Consider the following 12144-nt stretch of genomic DNA (forward strand, 5'->3'; position numbering starts at 1 on the left):
CATACGATAAATGTTCAAACTCTTTTTCATACGTTATTAAGAACTCTCTTACAATGAAAAATAGATGCATGCATTCTTCAAAAATATTTCCTTTTTTGTTCCACAGAGAAATAAAAAAACAGCATACAGGTTAGGAATGACAGGATGGTGAGTCAATAATAATGACAGAATGTTCATTTTTATTAGGGTAACATAAAGATTTTGTAGTCCGTAGCTCTTATAATTCGTCATTACACAGCACATTACACAGGTTCGAATCCATATACACTATTGAAAGGACATATACAGATGTAGCATGCATGTGGGCATCGTTTTGGGCCGTTCATTTACACGACAAGTGTTTTGGATGCCTGAAAACGCAAACCTTTAAAAACGGGACAAGTGTAAAAAACAAAAACGGTAATCTCTGAAGACGTTGTGCACGTTAGGGCTGCACAATTAATCGCAATTAAATCGCACACGATTTGGTAAAAGCTGCCATTATTTTATGCGCAGCTTGTTAGTGCAGCACGGCTGTTCGGTAGTGAACGCTGCTACATCTGAACACCAGAGGGCGCTCTCACGCAGACACGCCAAATACGCCCCGCCGCTGTAGCTGAACAAACAGAAGATTGAAACGCTTTGATTGATTAAACATGACTAATAAACACACGACTGCCTTATTCTATGTAAGAAGCCACATCATCTCACAGAAGGATGCTCAAATGTCATTATGAAGTGAGTTTGTAAACGCATGTTATTAAATGTTCTTTTGTCGGACAAGAGGTTCATAAATGCTTCTCATGTTTGGAAAGATGTTTGACACGTGTTGCTTTTTCAAACGCACGTTATAAGTGACTCAAACTCGCAGTGCTTTAAGATGGAGAAGCGTTTACAGAGCCGTACATCAATGACAAGCTGCGCATAAAAGATAATCGCAGCCTTTGCGATTGCAAAATCGCGATAAGCCAAAGCGACTACATGGAATTTGCGTTTAATCGTGCAGCCCTAATGCACATGCGTATTACTTGTTCAGTCTATAGTGTTTCATCGCCATCTAGTGGCAGCATAATACAGCGTTTTTAGTCGTTTTCGCAGACCCGCGTAAATGGGGAACGTTTTTTTGTCGTCTGTACGCAGAACACGTGAAATAAAGTAAAATATGAAAACTGATGAAATTGGACTGATTACATTTTTTTATCACAATTATTTTGTGATTATATCATTATTGCGAGTTCTTTTGGCCACGATAATCGTGTAGTGAAAACCTGATGTTGTGACAGGCCTAGTTCCCGTCCATTACCTGACTTGCATAGTTTCTTTAGTGAATTGCTTGCTTTAAAATAGTTCTTGTTTAATTCACCTTTTTTTTCTCGAGCTGTGGTCATGTGACGTTGACATAGCACAGTCAAATATTAGAGGTACAAGGATCATTTAATTTTTGTAAGTCACAATTCGGAAAGGACTTTATCCCAGCCTGTGCAATTAACAGTTTCCGAAAGGTGGAAAGTGATAGGATTGGTCCCCCTGCTCTCTGCTGAGCTCTCTCTGCATTTCATTTGCCGGATGACTGCTCCTTTGAATCCTCCCGGTGTGGGACGAGATGAGTGTCAGTTCTTCTCTCGACTGTGGAGAGGCTGAGCGAGACATCCCAACGGTCTTCCCTCAGCTCACCAAGCCGGGCTGATGTCTCCAGTGATGACGGATTTGCACGGCTCTCAGCTCTGGGCTGAAAACATCCTCTCCGCTCACTCTGAAAACACACAACCTGTGGATGTAAACAGTGGGGGAGCTTTGGATGCGTACTGATATGTACACCTCAGGAACACAATTTAAGGGAAGGATGTGAATGTCATTCCCCCACAGTCAGTATATGCCAGTTCAGATGCTACTATGTGCCTGATACCTCATTTCCATTAGGTGCTAAACTTCTGTTCATCCCAAAGCTTGTTTGTCATGCAGATTTGACTTCTATGATGGCCTAGTGCCAACAACACTTTTCAAGTTATTAGAGCTGCTTGCTAAGGTGCTTGGTTTGAACGAATCTCTAATCCTAAGTGGTAAATGAGTTTCATTTTTTTAATTACATTTTTTTCTTGAGGTGTATTTATAATGTTTGTAAAGTTAGCTTCCTCTCAAACCCGAATTATTTTTACTGCACCTTTAATAAACATGCACCTTTAAATAAGGAAACGTTGAAATGAGATAATATTTTCAAGTGAATTTCTGGATATTTCATAGAAATGGTGAACCACCAAAATGTGAATAACATTTCCAAAATGGGCATACAAAATGTATACGCTCCCTTTGAGGAGGATACATTTTTAGGAATGCACAACATCTCAGTTTCTGTTGGTATTTGCGATTTATTTTCATTGATCAATATCAGTTAATATTTGATATGCACAGATGAGACAAAACATTATGACTACCTGCCTAACATGCTGTTGGTCCTCCGCGTGCTACCAAAACAGTGCCGACCCCCCCGAGGCATGGACTCCTGAAGGTGTCCTGTGGTCTCTGGCAGCAAGACGTCAACAGCAGATCCTTCCAGTCCTGTTGGTTGCGAAGTGGAGCCGACGTGGATCAAATTGTTTGGTCCAGCACAGCTCCATTTTGTGATCTTGGGAATTTGGAGGCCAGGGAAACACCTTGAACTCTTTCAAACCATTCATAACAATGTGTTCAGTGTGTCAGGATGCATTATCCTGCTGATATAGCCACTTCCATCAGGGAACACCATTGTCAAGAAGAGGTGTACCTGGTCTGCAACAATGTTTAGGTAGGTGGCACGTGTCAAACATACGTCCACATGAATGGCCGGACCCAGGGTTTCCCAGCAGAACATCGTCCAGAGCACCGCTCTCCCTCCACCTCCCACAGTCCATCCTGGTGCCATCACTTCCCCAAGTAAATGGCACACACGGCCGCCCACGTGATGTAAAACTCGTCCGACCAGGCGACCTTCTTCCTCTGCTCCAAGGTCCAGTTCTGACGCTTGTGTGTCCATTGTAGGCACTTTCGACAGGGGTTATCACAGGCACTCTGGTTGGTCTGCGGCTATTCAGCCCCATTAGCGGCAGAGTGTGATACTCATTCCCCCATAACCATCATTAAAATGTGTTGTGACTTGTGCAAGTAGACCTTCTGTTGGCTCGGACCAGACGGGATCGGCTTCATTTCCCTCGTGCATCAATGTGCCTTGGGCGCCCAACACCCTGTGGCTGGTTTGTGGGCTGTCCCTCCTCAGACCACTGTTGGGAAATTCTCACCACTGCTGACTGGGAGCAATACACAAACCTTGCCGTTTCAAAGATACTCTGAAAGTCTGTATGAGTGTATATCAGACATTGACATATATTTCTAGTATTTTTGGTTTCTGTTGGTAATAGAGATTTTTTTTGATATCTATCAGATATTGGTCAGTATTTCCATGTTTTTAAAGGGATACTTCAGGATTTAGCATTAAGCTTTGTATCAGTAGAAAACCTGTAGTATTTTCAAATGACCGTGCTTCCCTCCCTCATGTCCCCCTGAGACGAGAGATTTATGTATTTTTAGTCTGTAAAAAATCCTCAGATGACGCAAAAATCGTAATTTTGCGTCATCAGAGGCTTTTTTGGCCAGAGGCTAGAGACTATAGCCAGTAGAAGGCGCTAGATCCGCATGTTTTCAACCCGCCCATAGAGGAGGATCTCACTCACAGATTGTACAAATAGTGTCAGCCATATTTTATTTGGAAGCTAAGCTAACAGGCTCTTATTCTGTGGAGAAAGCTGAGTTGTAGGGGTTACCATCCTCTTTTTCCTGGACATGTCCGGCCGTCGAGATTGTCCAAAATTTTCGGGATTCGGCTTTTGCTTTCTGCAGTCGCCATTCATTGTTTACATGCACACCTTTTGTTTCAATCTAACGGAATTCATTCCGATTGGTGAATCTGAATGTAGTGTTTACATGAACGCTAAACAAGTGATCGGTTGATGTGCGTTTTAACATTGCTAATAAAATTCCCGCTCCTCTGTGAGAGATACGAGACCGGTGCGTCTCACAGGTGCCGCTCATCAGTAATTACGCCACCGGCCTCGCGTCGTTCTCCCGCGGCCGCCAGTCTCGTCCTGCTCGCCACAGTAAACATGATGAACGCGACTGTAGAACGCAAAACCCGAATCCCAGACATTTTTGGTGATCTCGAAATCCCGGGCAGACTCATCACGGAGACTCACTAGTGGCCTAGCCTTGTTGTTTAACTGCGCGCTCTTACCGGTGGCTTTGGAGTGGCCTCGTAGGACAGCGAAGCAAGTGCATTCTGGGAGTTGTTGTCTTTCATCCACATAAGCCACTAGAAGTCTAGAAGGCTCCAAATTCAAAAATAATTTCACATTTCTACTACATAAATGACCCATTTTAAATACACCTTCATCTTTGAGATGAAGTTTCCCTTTAATATTTAGATTACCTTTGTATCATTTATTGTTCACTTATTTATTTTTTATATTAATCATGTATAATTTTAATAACATCCATTCATCCCTTGTTATCCATACCATGACATTAATTATCAGCTCATCGTCTAGAATTTTAATGTCTGTGCATCCCCAACATTTTTTCCAACAAGAAAGCATTCATGAACAATGATAGAAACATATTTTCCAAATAAATGCCTAGATGCACATACAAAAAGTCATGTGACTTTGCCTGCACAAAAGTCATGTACTGAATAATATCATTAGGTGTGTTCAACTTCATGCAGTGCTGCGCAGACCGATTGGCGTCTGACTAGAAGCACACTTTCCCTCCTAGACATAAGGCATCTTCCAACGATTCCTAGCAAACATGAAGTTTATCAGATGTTTATGTCTGTGCACTGCACTCTAATCCACAAGTAAATTATTACATTTAATAAAAGAGCCACAGTGGCAGTGACGGCTTTGTTCTCTTGAACACACGGGATTGAAATGCTGCTTTACTCACAAACAGATTTTGGGATTCCAGCGTTGAGTTCTTCACTGGGAAGCACCACTCAGGTTTTCAATATCTTTTGGATTATGTGGCTATTTCAGCTGAAGTCATAACAGAAAGTCCTTCATGATTATGCTTGATCGGTCTCTGTTTACCGCTCACCTCTGCCATAGAGACTTTCTTTTATACTAAACAAAAGCGCTGTTGGTAGCACCTTGTGGGCAGCACTACAAATGTGTGCATGTATGTGTTTAGACTAGAATTCCTTCATGAATGTAATATTGCGGAAGAGGCCGTTTGGGGATTCTAGGTCAGGAAACTGCTTTTGGATGTTTCAGTATAAAGCAGGAAATAAGGGGATTTGGGAAGCACTTGTCTGTACAGAATGATGATTTTATGGTTTTAATGTTTAACCTCTTATTTCTTTCTGATCCGTCAGCTTGAGGGAATGATGTTTGCCAGTTGAGTCTCAAGAGGCGTCGCGCAAACCACAAACTGCCACACTACAACAGATTCTCGCTACGGTCTGCAGCGAGGTTTACATACATAACAGATGGATTGATCTTCCTCTGGCTATTCTCCTGGTGAGGAATTTAGAGGGGAAAGCAGCAGATGAATTGGATATTAATGATTTTTTTGTTGTTGCCCCATAGTGCTCTAGAAGCCTGGGGCATTATGCAGCTATTTAGCAGTGATTGATGAGTTTGTCGTTCAGCCTCAGAAAAGAGCGATCAAGCTGATATTTGCGTTTGCTATGTAATCTGGCCTTGATAAGTTTGTATGCCGATAACATTTCCCGGGAGAGTCGGAACATATTGCGTGAACCACATGGAGCAATTCATTATTCCTCCACCAAGTCAAATCATTCTTACAAAGTCCCTCCAAATGAGATTTTCTTAGTTGAGAGGGGGGGAAAAGAAAAGGAGGTATTAAACATTAAAGTATGTTTCTGTGAACCAGTAACATTAAAGGGGTCATGACATGGTTTTTTTTATTTTATTATTATGTTCCCTTAGGTGCAATTATAGTATTACTATAGTTTTTTTTACAAAAAACTTTTAAAATGTAGTGATTTATGACCTTTTCCCACCCTGTTTCTCATCCTCTGATTCAAACAGTCTGTTTTGGGGGTGTTTCCCCTTTAAGAGTTCAGTGTTAACGCCCACTGTTATGATTGGCTAACGTCAGTGCCTATGCATCAATTATTAACGCCCCCAGCCAGAAGGTTTGCGGATTCGGCGCAGCTGTTTAATAGCGGGTGATGCATGCGAAGCGATGGCTCTTGCAATGATAAAACCTTATTATGTTTGAGCCGGAATCAGATGAGGAATCACCACAAAATGAAGCATCACCACAACAACGAAGACTGGATCAGCCCGTGTCCACATGGAAAGTGAAACTATTTTGAATTAATAAAAAAAAAATTTACCCGAGACACTTGAAAACGGATTATTGTTGCATAATTATCCTATAGCTTCATTTGCTAACAGTTTAACATTATTTAACTAATTCCAATGAAATGATAGGGTGTACCACGGACAAAAATGCATGCACAGACAGGCCATCTTTGAAGATGCAGCATTGATAAAGGCAACATTTTTGATTTTCTATCACATGTAGGCCTAACGTACTAGACAGGCGACATATTTTCAAGATTCTCTTATACAAATGTGTTTATATTAGCCAGTGATAAAAAGTAAGTTTGCGTCGTCGTTATTGAGCCCAGAAGAGTCGGCACGGACTTATCTTTGAGCAACAGTTTTCTGGCAAAGCCAAGCATCATATTGGGATTTTTTCCTCAAAACAGTCATCCTTAAATGTATAGAACACTGCCGTGACTGGGACGTCCGCAAAAAATAAAGTGCATCCATTTTTCCCTGACGACTGGATCTTTCAGCGTATTTAAAAAGTAGTTTAAAGTTTTAAATACATTACTTACAGTTTGCGTCGTCGATGTTGAGCCCAGAATAGTCGGCACAGACTTATCTTTGAGCAACAGTTTTCTGGCAAAGCTCAAAACAGTCTGTTCTCAAAACAGTCATCCTTCAAATGTATAGAACAAACGCTTAAACTAACACTGCCGTGACTGAGACGTCCGCAAAAAATAGAGTGCATCCATTTTTCCCTGACGACTGGATCTTTCGCAGCGTATTCAAAGATGTTGTTTGTCCACAGCCAGGAACAACACATCTGCGGCATCGTACTTTCCCTGTACACAGACCCACTCGCTCTCCGTCGACTGAACACTTGTGAGGCGCGCGGCGCGCGGGCGCGACAATGATACGAAATGAGCGTAGTTGTCTTGCGCTTAAAGCGTAACTGTCTTCTGCTGGAGGCGGTCATATGCAAACGCTGGTACGTCACTTCGTACCGTGACGTCACTTCTTACCATGGATCCAGAACGAGCTGTATTTAGAGCTTGATTAAATAAATGATTCGTTTATAATGGGGAGGACGTCTTAAGCTATGAAACTTGCAGGACGTTTTAATGGTACAAAGACCTCTTATATACCAAAAGATCAAGGCAAATTTGGTTTCTCATGTCATGACCCCTTTAAAGGAGACCTAGTATGCTATTTATCTTTCCGTTAGTGTGTAATAGCTGTTTGTACATGTAAAAAATCTGTGAAGTTACAAAGCAAAAAAGTCCACGGCTAAGGTACCGAATCTCTACAACAGAAAACGCCTGAAACGCCTCATCTGTACACATTTGCATATCGCTGTCAAACAAAGGTAGTTATGAGTTTATCACGATGTCAAGGAAATGCTGTTTTTTTTTTTTCTCTGGGAGGGTAAAACATCAATACATGGACTTCCAAAGGCAGAGGAATTGAAGAATCAGCGGGTCAAATTTATTTTGAACACTATTCCTCCGCAGTACAACCACAACCTTTTGACTGAACACTGCTTTCTGAATTGTGGAGTTGAAGGACAGTTTTTACTGTGATAGAAAAATGACACAGTTATAACATCACACCTGAAATGTAAGTTAGGAATAAAATTAAAAAATGATCGCTGTGAAACGTCCTACACAAGTCTTGTTTGCAATGGTCGTCCGGGTCAGTCAGTTTGTTCTTCCTGACTGTCATTATCGGACCCAGAGTCATGACAAATCTGGTCCTCCCTCGAAAGGTCTCCCCAATCTGTCAGTTAATGATTATCCTAAGTATGTACGAATGATGTCAATTTAAAATACGCATAGCTTGTACAGTATATAATGCGTACGAAAACACGTTAGTGCATAATAAAACCAATTGAACGCAATTTCTTACATTTGATTAACTGTTAATTAATAAATAATAATAGCCAATTAAGTGAATAATTTAACATCATTAATTGTTTAATTTATAACTTAAATATTTTGACATTTAACACTTAATTTAACACATAATTACATTAAAGATGATTGAGAATGTATGTAGGGTAAGTGCAAATGTGTGTATAAAAGCTATCAGGCTAATCGCTTAACTTTCTTTTTCTTTTCTTTATTTATAAAGCACATTTAAAAACAACCATGGGTTGACCAAAGTGCTGTACATAACAAAAAATGACAAAGGGATAAAATACAACTACATAACATATTTTAGACTAACAACACCTGTTTAAGAAAATATAATTTAAAAACAAAAAGAGATGGTGCTGTTCGGATGGCTACAGGGAGCTTGTTCCAGAGTGTTGGACCAGCATAGAAAAAGCTCGATCACCACGGTGTTTAAATCTGGACCTAGGGATGGACAACATTCCTAAATGTCCCGATCTGGGATGCGTTTCCCGAACAACGACATAACTCGCTGCTTAACTACCATACGATGCATTTTTGAAGAAATCAAGTCACGACTGTTTCCCTAAACCATTTTGTCGCAAATTGGTCGTTCAACCACGTTGGTTTATGACGTCACGCAGGTGGTGGAGTAATAACTAATTTTAATTAATCTGTTTGAAATCGAATTAATGCTAGATGTCTTGCTTTAAATTAAAGACATGGCATCTGAGGACTATCTCTTATTTTTCTCAGTTATTTAGCTTTTATTTCCAGATTCAATCATAGGCTTGTTCTTACGTACTAGAGCACGTTCGCCTATGCGCACAAACCATGCTTAAAATCTCTTGACAAACTAAAAGACGGAAATTACATTTGTATGTATTCTAAATAAAATATATAGATTGTACTTAATGTCAGCTCGCTTATTTGACTTAAGATAAGGATTTATTGACTCCACATGTCATGCAAACAAGAAACTATGCTTCAAACCACACTGTCGTTCCAACCACACAAGTTTGCGATGCTGTTTGCAAATGTTCGTTGGAACGATGGTTTCGGTAAACACCGACTCGTTGAACTATGCTGACAATGATGGAACATGCGACCATAGTTGGCTAACGATGCGTTTGGGAAACGCACCCCTGAGTGGCCGCGAAGAGTTGTGTGAATGCACCAACTCAGCAAAATATACTGGTGCAAGATTATGTAAGGATTTAAAAACCAGGGTTAATATTTTGAATTCTACTCTAAATTTCACCGGCAACCATTTCAAGGAGATCAAAAAGGAGTGATGTGCTGAAACTTACGGCAGCTAGTCGGAAGCATGGCTGCTGTATTTTGGACCATTTGTAATCGCTCCATAGATAACCGATTAATTCCATAATAGAGCGAATTGCAATAGTCTAAGCGGGAAGTGATGAATGCATGAATTACTTTTTCCAAAAATTTTAGAGATAAAAAACGATTTGATTTAGCTAGGAGGCGAAGATGGAAAAAACACAACTGAACTACAGTACCACATTGATCTTCTTATCAAACTTGAGACCAGAATAAAATCGAATTTTTTGCACACAGGGGTGACCCATCCTCTTTAACCAAGGTCATAAATACTGACATTAAAAGCATTACTAGGCCCAAACAGAATCACTTCAGTTTTGTCTTCATTTAATGTCGAGAAATTATTTGTTAACCATAATTTAAGTTCCTGAATACAATCAATCAGAGCTCACATTGGATGTTTATCATTAGATAGTAAAGGGAGACACAACTGGGCATCATCAGCATATAAATGAAAAGAAATCCCATATTTATGAAAGATTGAACCCAGGGGCAGCAAATATATCATGAATAGAATCGGAGCAAGAACGGAACCCTGAGGAACACCACAAGTCAAAGGAGCAGTGGAGGATGTATGTTGTCCAATATGAACAGAAATCTTACGGTCACTTAAGAACGCCCGGAACCATTCAAGAGTCATACCTCTGAGGCCAATGCAATTTTTTAAACGAGAGATGAGTGTATTATGATCTACCATATCAAAGGCAGAGCTGAGATCTAGTAAGACCAAAGCAACAGCATTTCCGCCATCAGGAGCCAATAGGATGTCATTTAAGACTTTTAGTAGAGCAGATTCAGTACTGTGTAATTTTCTAAAACCAGATTGAAAAGTTGAATAAATAGGATTTTATCTAAGAAAGGCCTGTAATTGAAATAACACCACTTTCTCCAAAATTCTGGCCATATATGGTAGGTTAGAGATTGGCCTAAAATGTGCTATGACAGATGCGTCTGAATTTGGGGCCTTTGACATAGGAGTAATTCTACATTGGAGCAATTCTACAGGGACAGTTGCATGTTTAAGGCTATCAGGGACCATTCCAGTGCTCAAACTCAGGTTTACAAAAAATAGCACATCTGCACCAACAATAGTTAGACGTGACAGTGGGTCTTAAATGTTCGATGATATTTTTGCAAGTAGAAAGAGTAATAGGATCGAAGGAGGACCAAGTACAGTAGCAGGGCTCCATGGTGTGTCATAGATGTTCGAATTAGAATGAAAATTTTGTGGGCTAACACTTTATTTCGATAGTCCACTTTAGACATTCTACTAACTATAAGTAAATTTGCAACTACATGTCAACTAACTATCAATAGAGTATTAATAGACTGTATGCTTAATATCTGCTAATCTTTATTTTGTTGGTCCCCCAACAGACATTCTACTGACTGTAGGTATCTTTGCAACTACAAGTCAACTTATTCTCCTAACCCGAACCCTAACAGCTAACCCTAACCTGACAGTCTACTACAGCCTATTAATACTCTAATGAGAGTTAAATGACATGTAGTTGAAAAGTTACTTATTGTTAGTAGAATGTCTAAAGTGGACTATCGAAATAAAGTGTAACCTTTTGTGGTCTTAGCCTAATCGCTTTCTCAACAATTTTTTTTAAAACATGTTCACATGTAGTTTCAGACGCATCTATAAAAACATTTACCACCAGATTTAAGACAGAATCAACAGTAAAATATAGTAATCTAGAACTATGGCAATTGTTATTTATAATCTCTGACAAATATTTCGCTTTTGCAACCTTGACCGCTTCCTGAAATACTGTGAGAGATTTCCTCATAAGTTCAAAGGAAACCTGCAACCTATGCTTATGCCATTTGCATTCATACCTCAAACAAGTTTTTTTCTGAGTGAGCGAATCGAGTCATTTAACAATGGTTGTGGGGGTTTTCTCGGCCACTTGGCCTTCATAGGAGGAATGAAATTCAAGATGTTCAGACAGGTATTGTTAAAAGAACAGAGGTACTCATCAGCATTTTGTATTCTGGGCGGTGAATCTGTTAAGGCAGGGAGATGAGCTGCTGCATAAGATGAAGCGAACTCCTCAGCAGCATTCGCTGCGAAGTGACGAGTCCATCGGACTGGCGGGGCAGTAATATCAGATCGACCAGGAAAGGTGGCATTAAATAAAACAGATTTGTGGTCAGAAAAGCCATTGTCACAAATTTCAATGTCCGAAATAAAAAAGCCATGAGTAAAAACCAGATCCAGAGTGTGAAGTTTGATGTGCGTGGATCCCTGCATCCACTACGTCAAATTTAATGAGTCAGTAAGGTTACAGAAATCGCTGGAGAGTGACTTTGTGGGGCAACAAATATGAATATTAAAATCACCCAGTAACAAACTTTGTTACTATACCCCCCAGAAAATCTGCAAACTCATTTAAAAACACACTGTTTGACTGTGGCAGTCTGTAAATGATCACAAACAGAACAGGGTCAGCAGCAATTTCCATTTGAAACATTTGAAGCTCAAAACTATCATATGCCTCAGGTGGAATGATTCGGCCATGGAAGTTGTCCTTGAAAACTTCCGCTAGACCCCATCCGCGACCAGACACCCGAGGGGTGCTAATAAAAGTACAATTTGG

General features: G+C 40.2%; 1 protein-coding gene across 2 annotated transcripts in view; it reads left to right on the top strand.

Moving 5' to 3' along the window:
• st6galnac5a (ST6 (alpha-N-acetyl-neuraminyl-2,3-beta-galactosyl-1,3)-N-acetylgalactosaminide alpha-2,6-sialyltransferase 5a) overlaps positions 1-12144 on the top strand; it is a 53859-nt gene that overhangs the window by 7435 nt on the left and 34280 nt on the right. The window lies entirely within an intron of this gene.

This window comes from Phoxinus phoxinus, assembly GCF_949152265.1.
Source record: "Phoxinus phoxinus genome assembly, chromosome: 5".
NCBI classification, from domain to species: Eukaryota; Metazoa; Chordata; class Actinopteri; order Cypriniformes; family Leuciscidae; genus Phoxinus; species Phoxinus phoxinus.